The 12883-nt window shown below is 40.4% G+C and overlaps 1 protein-coding gene across 2 annotated transcripts in view; it reads right to left on the minus strand.

Annotated features, from left to right (window-relative positions):
* fbrsl1 (fibrosin-like 1) overlaps window positions 1–12883 on the minus strand; it is a 531917-nt gene that overhangs the window by 395849 nt on the left and 123185 nt on the right. The gene's annotated exons all lie outside the window — the stretch shown is intronic.

Genomic DNA, 12883 nt, shown 5'->3' on the forward strand with positions numbered 1-12883 from the left:
CTGAGACAGACATATTAATAACTATAACTGATGAACAGCTGTGCAATATAATAGAGGTCAGTTTTATTTTAGTAAAAAGACACAACCCAGCATTTTGGAGTCCAATGACCTTTCAACTTTGATATGATAACTACATAGGTGAGGAAAGAGTGCTAAATTATTTTACTGAAGACCAAGCTCTGTTACTTTAATAAAATTTAACTTGAGTGGACAACTACACAACAAAGCTACTCAAATGAAAAATTGAACAGCAGCAGTAGAGGAAAAGTTCTAATTGAGAAAGGACCCAAAATATTGTTACAGTAAAGAAAGGCATAATATGATTTTCATTAAAAAAAAAATAATTTGACCTAAACCTTATAATGTCAGTCTTATAAATTGTAAAGCTTATCACCAGTCTGTAGGTCAGGTGTCATCCCTGTCTCTATTCTCGGCTTTCCTGCCACAGACATGAACATTATGAGCAACTAACAATGTTTAAATATTTTGTTTGGTGATGTTATTGGAGTGTAAATAAGAACAGTCTGTGTTGAGTTTGAGCTTTCTGAGAGGTGTAGCAGATAATCACAGTATGCAGGATGAGGCATGCAAACAAATGCACGAACTAACAAAGCGATGAAATCTTTGCACATTTAATGCTATCCAACATGAAAACATAAAAGGATTGAGATTCCTAAAAATCTCCAACCTGACCTTATCTCTTCCTGTGAATTTTCCCACTGAGATCCCAGAGGAAAGCATCAGAATCTCTGTATTTTAATTTGTGTTCTTAGTCTTAATCCTTAACTTTAAATATGTACACGGACCGTTACTCATGTTTCGTTGCATCATTTGTCTCCACACTGTCGGTTAATGAACCGGTTCAGCCTTCACAGTTCCCTGGAGAGGGGGAGGGGGCTGGCGAGGTGGAGAAGCCTCTGCAGAGCTGCAGCAGGGCTGGCTGGTCTTGTCAGCTGGCTGTGTTCAAGTGTCAGCTCGGCTCCCTGGATCAGCTCGCTTTTCAATGGCACCACCTCCCCTCTAATCCCTGCCTGTCATTCCTCTGCATTCACAGCCTGGGCCCTCCCCTGCACAAGCCCTCAGTATAACAGACTCCTCAGTGTGCTCACACGTCTCTCTCTCCCTCTTTTCCACTCAGTTCTCTTCAGTTCATTTAATGTACGCACTATTTAAGGATGCTTCCACTGCCGCATATTTGAGCAGGAACTCCTGCTACCAGAGAAACATTACCGGATGATGAGCAAAAACAGAAAATAAATAAAACCTACAAATTAATTCAGCTGTGTTTCCAGCTTTTCCTGATTTCTTTTTGCTCACATTTACACTTAAATTCTGAATTTGCTTCTTGCTGTGGGATAAAGCTCAGATCAGCTCTGGTTGCAGCATAATGTCACTGACTCCATTTCTCTCCCTCTCTGTCTCTCTTCAGTATAATAATGTGCGCTCTTCTGTCTCAGCTCAGCTGCTGTGATAACTTCCTCCTTGTGCAGGATAGTGGGTCTGTAGGGATATCAGAGGGAGCGTCCTGCAAAAGACAGCTCAGACACCTATACACCCTGAGAAGAAAGCTGTTCAAACATCAGGCTCAGAGGCCATTATGGAGCAAGTGCAGTGATATTTTCTGTGCTATAAAGCTTAAAATGTACACAGTGTCAGAGTAATGCTCTATAAGATGCTCCCAGAGTGGAAGTGTCAGTGCAAAGAGGCTATGAACAGAGGAAGATCTGCAGTATTGTTATTTTGTATGATGTCTGGTTATATCGAGAGTTGCAAAATCCTGGGAATTTTCCAAGTCGGGAACTTTCCATGGGAGTTTATGGGAATTTTTAATGAGGAATTTAAATATCGCAAGGGTACATACACTGTAGCATCATTTAAGCTAAAACAACCACATTTAATTCAAGTTCAATTTGAATAGCTGTTCTGTTCCTTGACCACACAGCAGCGCTTTGGTGAATGCAGGGCTATTGAGGCCACACTCCCTTCATGCATTGTGCATGATACCCACAGCACAAGACCATTAAAAGCACCACTTGAGGACGACATGAAGTCAAGTAAGTTTGAATAAAACATGTCAGAATATTTCAAAAATGTTCAAGCTTGACTTTCCATGGAAAGTTTCAGGAAAATTTCTGGAAATTCACTGGTAATTTGCCACCTCTTTGCAACCCTAATTGACCTATGGCTAAGTCCCACCCACAAATGTGATGAGCCAATCACAGTGGGTATAGCCTTCCAATACACTAGGACATTCTCCGCCCTTACATCCATTAAAAAACATTGCAGAAAGTCAGTTTTCATTCGGTTTTATAAGGTTTTTCTGAGATTTTTAAGATCAAAAATGGTTGAACTGTATTCATGAGGTACATGCAATTCTGACACAAAGTATCCTGAGAGACTGGGTGATGTACTTTTGGGATGTACTTTTTTACCCTTTCAGGCAGCATCCAGGAGACAGAGACTGAACAGACTGCTGTGGAGGCTCAGTCCTGGACCCTGTGGAGGTGGAGACTGGCTGGGCTGGAGAGTGGTGGACAGGCTGTCGTCATCTATTTTCTTATGGACCTTTTTGCACTTTCTATACACTTTCTTACTTTTGTTTTATTGATTGCTGCTGTGACTCCTGAATTTCCCCTTGGGGATAAATAAAGTATTTTCTATATATCTTCTATCTATTTATCTATAAGCCACATCTCAACAGAGAAAAGTGTCTTCTTTGAATAAAGTTGTGCAGTAGACCACAACATCAACTCAGCATGAGTATAATTAAAAAGGATGTCCACATCTGTTCTAAGGTAAGTTGACAAATTGTCACTCTGCCAGAAAGAAATAGTTATCTTTAACATTATAACCACCACTGCAGTCCAATGGACTGTTTGGGATTCTCTCTAATTTTAGCTAAAGTTAGCCTAACCTTAGCTCCTAGCTGCGTTGTTCATCATGTCTCTTTGTTTGTTGGGAGTTCATTGGCCTGTTTTGTTCTAGTTTTGGTTCTTTGGCGATCGTACGTTATTGTTAGCTGTTGTTCAAAGGACTCTAGTTAAACCAACATTAGCCTCTGGAGCTGAGCTGCATTAATTAATCTGTAATATCTGAGATAACAAAAGTTGGGAAACGTTATGCTGAATGGTTCACTGTAAATACTGTAGCACCAAATTAAGAGAGACACACTCTAGGAAAAGATGGTAAAATAAGCCGTTATAGTTTCCTCTTGACCAATGCTTATCCTCTACCTTGTTGTCTAAGATGGTGATGGCAACGAGATGCTGTTTATCATGTTTGATATTGTTGGGATCTGCAAATTTTGGCCTGTAACTTAAAGTGATACTCCGGGATGGAACAAATTGGGTCCTATCACAAGGTTTAGGGCCGAAATTACCCCTACAGCAGTGTTTTTGTGCAGCAGAAGCCCAGGGCGCTTGCACCGAACACCCCCTCCCTGCTCCTCTGCCGGTTTCCTCTGCACTCAGACGGGGCCATATTTTACTTGACCAAAAACACAAATAAACAGACTCCCACTGAAAAAATCTGATATCGGTCTGCATTCATGCTTTATTTAGAGAATTTTCAGCGGGTTACTTTTACACAAAAACACTGCTAAATAAGGCTCTAGTTCTCATTGTGTCTCTTCGTCCTGGCAGACTACCTGCGTTTGTTTATATATGGCACGCTGCGCGCGGACTGATACACTAAGCGGCGAGCGCCTCATAGCCAGCTGTGGCTCTGCAGCGGAGGTAGCACCGTTTTACAACACTCCAAAAGTCGTCAATAGCATCTTATGAAACGTTTCCCACTGTGTTGCCTGCCATAGCGCTTGTCACCAAGGGGGCGTATCTTAGCCATAGGTCAATTGTATCCACTGACTGTATGATAAATGGATGTAGTCTCTGTGATGCCATCCATCTGTTTATGAAACAGAGTTTTGAAGCAATCTATGACAGGGGCCATATTGTAAATGAGGCAGGCTCTAAGCCTCAACACTAAAAGCTATAGGGTGACTGCCTGTCAATCAGCTGAGCTCTGCCTCTGATTGGCAAACTTTCCATCAAAATACCTTCGAAACTGCTGAGTAAGAGAAAAAAATCACTCCCTGTACAGTGTATGCCAGTAAAGAAATTAATGATTCAGATGGAGACATTTTATGTACCAGACTGTAAACATTTATTTCTGCTATGAATTTTTTTTTTTTTTTTTTTTGGGGGGGGGGGGGGGGGGGGGGGGGGGCGCTTGGTGTGTATGTGGATTGTGATACTTTCAGAGCCAGCCTCAAGTGGACACTAGATGAACAGCAGATTTTAGCACTTCAGCATTGCCTTTTATTTTTGGGCTGGAAATTGCTGCTCAATTTTTTTCATTATACACATTAGAATAGATAGTTTGATCACTTACTGACGGTCTTACTTGTATTTATATGTTTACATCTGTACATGCTGCTCTCCAGGCTCCTGTTACTTGAGTTTAAAACAGACTTAAAGGAGTGTTTTCTACCAGAACAAATGTAATGTATTCAAAATGCTAACCAGCTGGATAAAACTCACAGTGTGCGGTGTGTAAAGTTTGTACTTCTGGCAGAGCTGTATGCTGAATGTTCAATAAATCCATGGGTTTGTATTCCCAGCTGCTCTGGCAGCTCCATTAGCCATTTAAGAGCTTCTGCGGTGTTGGCTGATGTCTGATTCAGTCAATGTAGCTTTAGATAGCTCTGTCAGTACGGCAAGGTGACTGTGGCTGAAAGCAGAATGGGATTGACCTCTGAACCTGCAGCTACTCAGCTGTGATAAAATGCTGACACAATAGACTCCCACACCCCCAGAGGATCTCTTTTTCTCTCTGTCTTTCCTCCTGTGTGTCTCCCTCTCCCCGTCCAACCTTCTGTATCTCTTCTCACTTTTACAGCCCGATAGTTTAATCACACATCATAAACACAACACTCCTGACTTCTGTGCTTCTGTGTGTTTGTGTGTAGGTATGTTTATCTGGGAGCAGTAGGGATTCTCATTGCTGCCTGCCAAAGAGATTGAGCAGTGAATCTAAACTTTGTGTGTGTCCATATGCGCTCTCAACCTGTGAATATTTGCAGCTTGCGCACTGCAATTTGAATAACCCGAGCAGGGATTCTTGGCGGGGTGACTTCTCTGTGATTAACAGCAGTGCAGATGGTTTACAGCTGCCTTTTACCCAGGGAATTAACTCTTAATATTTACAATGAGGCCAATGCAGAGCTCTTGGCAGCTGCTCTGCGATCCCGACTGCCAGGAACAAGCATGACACCCCTGGGCTATTCTCAGGGCACAGATCACATCCCAGCCTGCACCCGGCCTGGATTCACGCAAATACTGCTCTGGGTGGATTCTGCTGTGATCAGATCAGAGGCTTTGTTTTGTAGCTGCTTTGGTACAAAGTTCAGCTGTTGGTAGAAGCATAGACGAGAGAGGAAAGAGATAACAGGTGTTGTTACTGTGAAACGACCTCATTAGATTTCAGCCTGAGAAAGAGAAGTGTAAACATATGCAGTAAGTAAAAGGGAAAGACATAATGATTTCTGAGGGATGTTAAAGAAAACACAGGCCCTCTTTAGCCATCATTCATTCTTTATCGCCACCCTCTCTCTGCATACTGACATAATGTGCAGCCTAATGATGAGATATTCTCTGTGCACAGACATCTGGGCAGCTCCACGGCACACACACAGAATGTGAAGTGGGCTGCTGCAGGGATTTGTCAGTAAACGCTTTTGGAATCAACACATTGACAAATCTAATAACTCTTTTATGAGACTCTATGGTACATTATCAGAGTCTGTAAAGTCATTACATGGAGCACCCAACTCTCCAAGCTGGCGAAAAAACGGCTGCAGCTGCGTTCAAAAAGCACTCCTGTTCATAGCAGCGGCTAATGTGGAGTTCACACTGTGGAGCTTTGTTTTAAGTGGCAGAAAAATCCAACCAGTTGTGACAAAAAGTGTTCCCTTCTGCAGTTTTACTCCGCTCTGCTGCTTAACACATTAAAAGTTAACACGAGGGTCCAGGAGGTGTGTGAGACAACTGTGAGACGACTGTGAGGCGGCGCTTGTGTGTTGCAGTCTATATGTCAACATGTTAACACGCCTCAATGCCAACATGGTGACATTTAGACGGTGTAATGTTTCTTTCATCTCAATGCCTATGTTGACCATTGTATTTGGCATTACAAACTACATATGCTCAAGCTCAGTCTAAAGAGTACTTCATTAGATTTTAGGTACCACAAAAACTATTTTGTCTGTAGAAATGAAAAGTAAGTCTGGAAACTAAAAAAAATTATTACAAGGAAAGGCAGTTTTGATGTTTTTTTGTTTTTTTTTTTCAAAATTTTCAGGAAGTGACAACAGGTTGCCACATGCTGGTAAAGGCAGAAACTGAAGAGGCAGTGTGCGTTATCTATTGAAGACCATAAGTTTCTGTCGAAACTGTTGTATAATCTGAATGGATACAACAGTTTGATCCTGAAATAGTGTTTCAGCCTGATAATGCCTCTAAAAGCTGGATCAGGTATCAGTTTCCATGACCCAGTCGCCTAAATTCAGTTCTATGCTAATCCATCTTTACGTCTGCAACAAACAAATACTAAGAAAAGTGTCACCAGCTTGCAAGGAGCTCTTTGTGTCCAGGAAAAACAACATATACAGCAAAAGCTAAAAGCTGTGCAAGTGTTTGTGTCTTATATTAGGTATAAATTGTCTTATTAGACCCAATATGAGCCACATTCACCTAGCAAGTCAGGATTAATGTGGCAAATGTTTTTTTCTAGTATCAAGGCATTATTTTAATTTTAAGACACCTGAAAAGCTTTTTGTACGCTATTGGCAGAGTTTTGCAAGCACTTCAGACATCACTTTTGTCAGTAAACATCTTAAATAAAGACATTTTTAACTTGTCAAATTCAAGAAAAAAGGGAGCTTAATGTCATACTAGCACACATTTATACATGAATAGCACAAATATTCAGCCTCCAAATTCTGGCTCTTATTTTTATTTATTCATTTTTTTCTATTTTGTCTCTGATGATAATTAATGTCCAGTCCAGGTTATAGCCACAGGTTGCTGACCCCTGCTCTATATAAAAATAAAAAAAACTGATAAAAAACAACAACATCAAAGCAAGTGTTTAGGTCTTACTTTAACTAAAATTGTCACATTAGACTCAATACAAGTCAAATTTGGATTTTTGGAAATTTGAAAATTTTAGGAAAAACAGCTTAATATCACATTTTAAAAAGACAAAAATGATGCCTGAAAATTTTGCACAGTTAAAAAATAAGAAAAAACAACCTATGATTTCTGGAAAGTTTCTTTGTTAGGTTTCTCATAACATGAATAGTATTTAAGTACTCGCATCTAATGTTTCTTAGACCACTGGCAAATTTCTTTTACTCTTATGCAATCTTCCACAACTTCTGTTTGTTGGGAAAAGGCATTAATTTTATATGTTTGACATAAAAATGCCTCAGTTTGTTTGGGTCATGTAACTGATGCTGAGAGCTCCACAAATGTGAAAATCAAGTGTCAGAAATGCTGCACAGAGATGTGCAAAGGAAAAAAACTCAAAACCTAGAAAATGTTTTTTTTTTTCTAATTAAAAAAAAAGGTCTTACTACACATAATATATGTTACATTCACATGAAAAGTGCAGAAAAAATGTCATATTTTATGCTATAAGAAGTCAGAAATAAGGCCTGATTGATTGAAAAGATTTGAAACAAATATGCTAATGGATTAAGAAAACCGACATGTCTAGTTTCCTGAAATAAAATCTACATTCCAAACTCAAAAACTACAACAGGGCTGTTTTTTTTTTTTTTTACTTAATCAAAGCAATTCAGGCCCCCCTTTCACTTGCGATATAATGAATTAAAATATTTTACTGTACTTGTTTGGTGAATTTTGCTTGAGACAGTCAAGACAGTTTTACTTGCAATAAGACAAAAACTCTTGCTGAGTGAAAGATGTATATACATTGTTTTAATGTGTATGAATATAGTACAACATCTAGGTACAACTAAGAAAAGACACTATAGAGGAAACACAGCTCCATTCGACCTTTTACTGGTAGATTTATTCAGATCTATGGCTATACTTGGATGTTCAAAACACAGGATATAAACACAGTTACTTAAGTTAACTCTATAGAGCCCATTTGGGTGTAACATTTTAATGTTTTCAACATGTCCCAGAGCGGTTTTCTTCCACTCTTGTGTTTGCGGAAAACAACATAAATGTTACAATCCAGACCATGGTTGTTGTGGATCCAGGTCATCACATTTTTTTGCATGAGCTTGTTGAAAGTTACAGCCATGACATTTATGTATTGAGAAAATATGTATAAAATGTTCTCTTTTTTAAAGCAATGTATGTAGTTAGTCGGGATACAAGTCTACACATTTTATTAAAGAGTGAGATATAAGGCTTGTGTTGATGTATAGAAACAAGTTTATTGAAAAACATGAAACTACAGCATGACAAATGTAAAGACATGCTCTGGAAGACTTGATGTGGTAGGTCATTAAGGGCTGAGTCACTTCCATTTTTACTTCACCACCCCACAACGGGGATATTTTGTAAATTTGCCCACTGTGGGATGAATAAAGGTTCACTCAGTCTTATCTTTATATTACTACAGCAAAGAATTTTTAAAAACAGAATTAGCAAAGATACATTTAATGGAATAAAACTGCAAAATTTCTAATTAAATTAGTCGATTTATCAGCAATAATTTACAGAAAACTTGATTGCTTAAATAAGGGCTACCGCAGCCCAGCAACTTCACATCCTGCAGTTTGCTGCTGCGGTCGAATAACATCCCACTGTGGGCTTTTTTTCTGTTACAGTGGGAACAGGGCATAACATATAGAACTGCAGCAGGGCTGACCACAGACCAGAATACTCCTTATTTTCATTTCTCAGTGCCCAAATGTACGCAGTGCTGAACACCGCTGGTGCTGAAAAATAGCTCACTGTGGGCGTATTACAGCCACACTGGGCCCATTGTGTGTGAGCTGTATAAAACGTCAGTTCAAGAACCATAAACCCAGGCTGACCAAGCAGCTCCTAATTTACTGTGAAAAATGATCTTCATCTTAAACATCCAGTACACCTCCTTCACCATTTTCTCTTTTAACCTCTCTCAGTCCTGGAGTTTCTGACCCTGATCACTCCGTCATCACTTCTTTGGCGGGTGGTACATGAAGTCCTTGTCGTTCCATGGTCATGTGATCTCAATTAAAAACCACAATAACACCCGGTGCTGTCGTCCTGGCCTCAGAGCGTGAAACCACTGAAATGAGACCTGAGAGGAGTTATTAAGTGCTGAGCACAACGAGGTGCTCCTGCTGAAAGCCGTGCCAGTCACACTAAATGATGACTTTTGCAAAACACACACCGGTTACCAGACCGGTGGCTGCTCTGGTTATGATGTTAAATTATGGAGACGGAGGATTTAAGCCAGGGGATGCAGTTTTTCAGCTCTTCCACTGAATTATTAGTTATGTGGATACATATTTATTACAACTCCAAATCAAACGGTTCCACTTCAGAGGGCTAAGTGCACATGTAATGAATCCTGTGGCATACACACGGGAAAGCAGACCATAAAGTCAGCGTTTAGTGACGTGAATATTTATCACAATGAAATAGCTGACAGTGTGTTTGTCAGTATGCTAATTCAGGACGTCTGCACATACATGAAGAAATAGGATGTAAATATGACTGTTTTTATCTTTGTGAGCACGTCTGTAAATGTCCCACAGAATAGAGTGTGCAGGCATTTATCTATTGTAGTCTTAAATTATTATGAGGCAGAGACCCTCCTACACATGCACAAACTTGCACACACACACATCTCATCCCACTGCGCTCATTATACCTACTCTGTGTGGCTTTTCCTCTCTTTAACTTGTGTATTTAAAGAGCAACAAACACATTTATGTGATGAAGTCCGTTCCAGGAGGCAGCGGATAAAAGGGTTTCACTTTAAAACTCTGACACATAAAGTGTTCTGGAGTACTTTATTGGGTTTAATGGATAATAAAGCTTTCATTCCAGCTCACAGATTTGGAGAATATTAGTGGGATGGAGAGTTTCAGAAGCAGCAGAACTGAGTGAGAGTTGGCTGGAGTTTTGTAGTTTGCAGATAAGCCCTCAGAGTGTCGGAGAAAGGCCTGTCCCTTATCTTCCACTCTTTTATTCATACACTGCTGTGTACCCGCAGCTCCTCACACAGACAAGCTGAGACTGCAGAGGGAAATGGGTGACTTTGAAACGCCACTTGTCAGACACTGAGAGGAGAAACTGAGGAGGTCAGGAGTTATTTTTCTTCCTCTGCAAACGTGTCTGTTAAACTTTTGAGTCCTGTCTTATCAATACATTGACCTTTATGGCTCAGCAGCTCTAGCAACCAATATTACTAATGCATGTTGTAAAAATAAACACAACCAGCTCTTTCTCAATTGATGAAATATGCACATTGCAATAATTTTGACCTCTTATACTCCTCACCAGCCACTTTGTTACATCCATCTGTTAATCACGGCAGCAACTTAATGCATTTAGTCATGAAGAAATGGTGAAGACAAGCAGCTGAAGTCCAAACCGAGTGTCAGAATGAAGAAGAAAGGTGATTTAAGAGACTTTAAACATGGCATGGTTGTTGGTCCAATTATTTGACAAATTGCTGATCTACTGGGATTTTCTGGGCTACAGCAGCAGAAGACCACACCGGGTGCCACTCCTGTCAGCTAAGAACAGGAAACTGAAGCTACAGTTCACACGGGCTCACCACAACTGAACCATAGGAGATCAAAAAATGTTGCCAGATCTGATGAGTCTGGATTTCGGCTCCACATTCAGATGGTAGGCTCAGGATTTGGAGTGAACAACATGAAAGCACAGATCCATCCTGCCTTGGATCAGCACCATAAGCTGCTGCTGGTGTGATGGTGTAGGGGTGATTTTTGTGGCACATTGTAAATCCTGTTTCCACCAAGTGGTTCAGTTTGGATTGTCTCGGTACGACACACATTTTGTGGCATTATCTTTGACTAAAACCAGGACAAGTCCCCAAATTATTGACCTGTACTGTTCCACTTTTAGGTACCCTTCTGTTTGGGTACCAGACATACTGATCTGACCCCAGAGGGTGGAGCCAGAAACACTGCAGTGTTTCAAATGGTCAAAAAATCGTCACGTCCTGTCTGACATTGGTTGCTGTAGTTCTCTTCAAGACACTTCTCTGAAACAAAGCTTGACTGCACTTTGTAACAAATGAACAAAGAATTGATGGATGTTTTACATCGTTGCTCTCTGTTTAAGTTGTCACATTTTTCTTTTTCACTGGGTTTATCTGCGGGGTACAATGTGTTGCTCTGCTATGTCGTCATGCTATTACCTAGCTGATGCAGCTAGTGGTATAGGGCTTGTACGCCACCTACCAAGAGGGGGCACGGTTGGCTGTGGAAATGCTAACAGGATGAGGCTTCACCGATACAACCCGTACCAAACTGTACTGATCCATAACACACCACTTGTTGGAAATGGGGCCTCAGGACCAACTGATCATGGTTTAAGTGCACAGCCCTCTATTGAAGCTGACCATGTCCATCCCTTTATAAGCACAGAGTACCCATCTCCTGATGAAGATATTTCATTCCTAGACGTGATAACATGGGTTTTTGTTGCACTGAGCAAGTCGGGAGGCGTAGACCTGTTTTCTTTTTTTTTTCAATTTTGAGCAATATTGTGTAATTTATAAATATGCCATCTCTATTTTTTCTCAGCTAACCGTGCAGAATATTGCAATATATCAAAATACTGTGATACATTGTGATACTATTGTGACCCAAGTATCATGAAACATATCGAGAGGCTCTTGGCAACATGGAGCGACATCTCTGATAAATGTTTGTTGAATCTATGACACCAAGATTTAAGGCAGCTCTGAAGGAAAAAGGGGGCCGAACCCAGTACCAGCAAGGTGTGCCTCATAAAGTAGGTGAGGAATGTATAATACAACAAATGCAGAGGAGAAAGTGTGTGTACGTAAAGCAGAGGGATGGTGTGAGCATGAGGAGAGGTTGTAGAAGTAACAAACTGGAACCGACAGACAAATAGTGAGCAGCATCTGTATCATAAGAACATATCGGCAGCAATGTTAATGTCATAATGATGAAGGCTTGAAAAGGCTGAGTGAAAATGAAAGCCTGTGCTAAAATGTAAGTGATGGAAGAGCTCAGATCTTTACTTTTTAAAAACAGAGTAAAAAATCACCAAAAGTTAAAGTGTTTTATTCAACGTAGTGACTATTATGCAGGAAATTACTTTTAACATCTCAAGTGGAAGATTGATGCAATGAACGGTCCCTGTTAAAACTGTTACATGAGGTTTTTGTATCAATATTGGTGCTGTGTTAGTTTGACAAGCAAGTGAGTTAAGTAGGATGAAGGTTTTTATAAAGTGCTTTTCAAAGCGTTCAGACTGTGAAGTCTAATAAATGTAAGATACAAGGTTGCTGTCAAATCAGAGAGTAATCATCATGATCTCGATATCAGTCAGAATAATCAGGATGTGACTTTTTTCTGCTGTTGGGAAGAAAGGAAAGCCTTCATTTCTGAATCTCTTTGTGGTGCCACAGCCTGGGCACTAAACAGCAGCTCATGCAGAGTCCAAACCTGGTTTTCAGATGGAGAAATCAAGACTACTGAGTCCTGGCAGAGAGAAAGAAAGAGGGAGAGAAGCATGAGGAATGTTCCTGGGCTCAGTCAGAGCAGAGCGGTGATGATAGCGATAATTATGATGATTGAGATGATGAATCAGAGCGCTTCAAGAGCCAAAGTGACGGCGAGGAGAAGCAC

The sequence above is a fragment of the Halichoeres trimaculatus genome, unplaced genomic scaffold (genome assembly GCF_033239565.1).
Source record: "Halichoeres trimaculatus isolate MK-OKI-2021-1 unplaced genomic scaffold, fHalTri1.1 fHalTri1_scaffold_5, whole genome shotgun sequence".
NCBI lineage: Eukaryota > Metazoa > Chordata > Actinopteri > Labriformes > Labridae > Halichoeres > Halichoeres trimaculatus.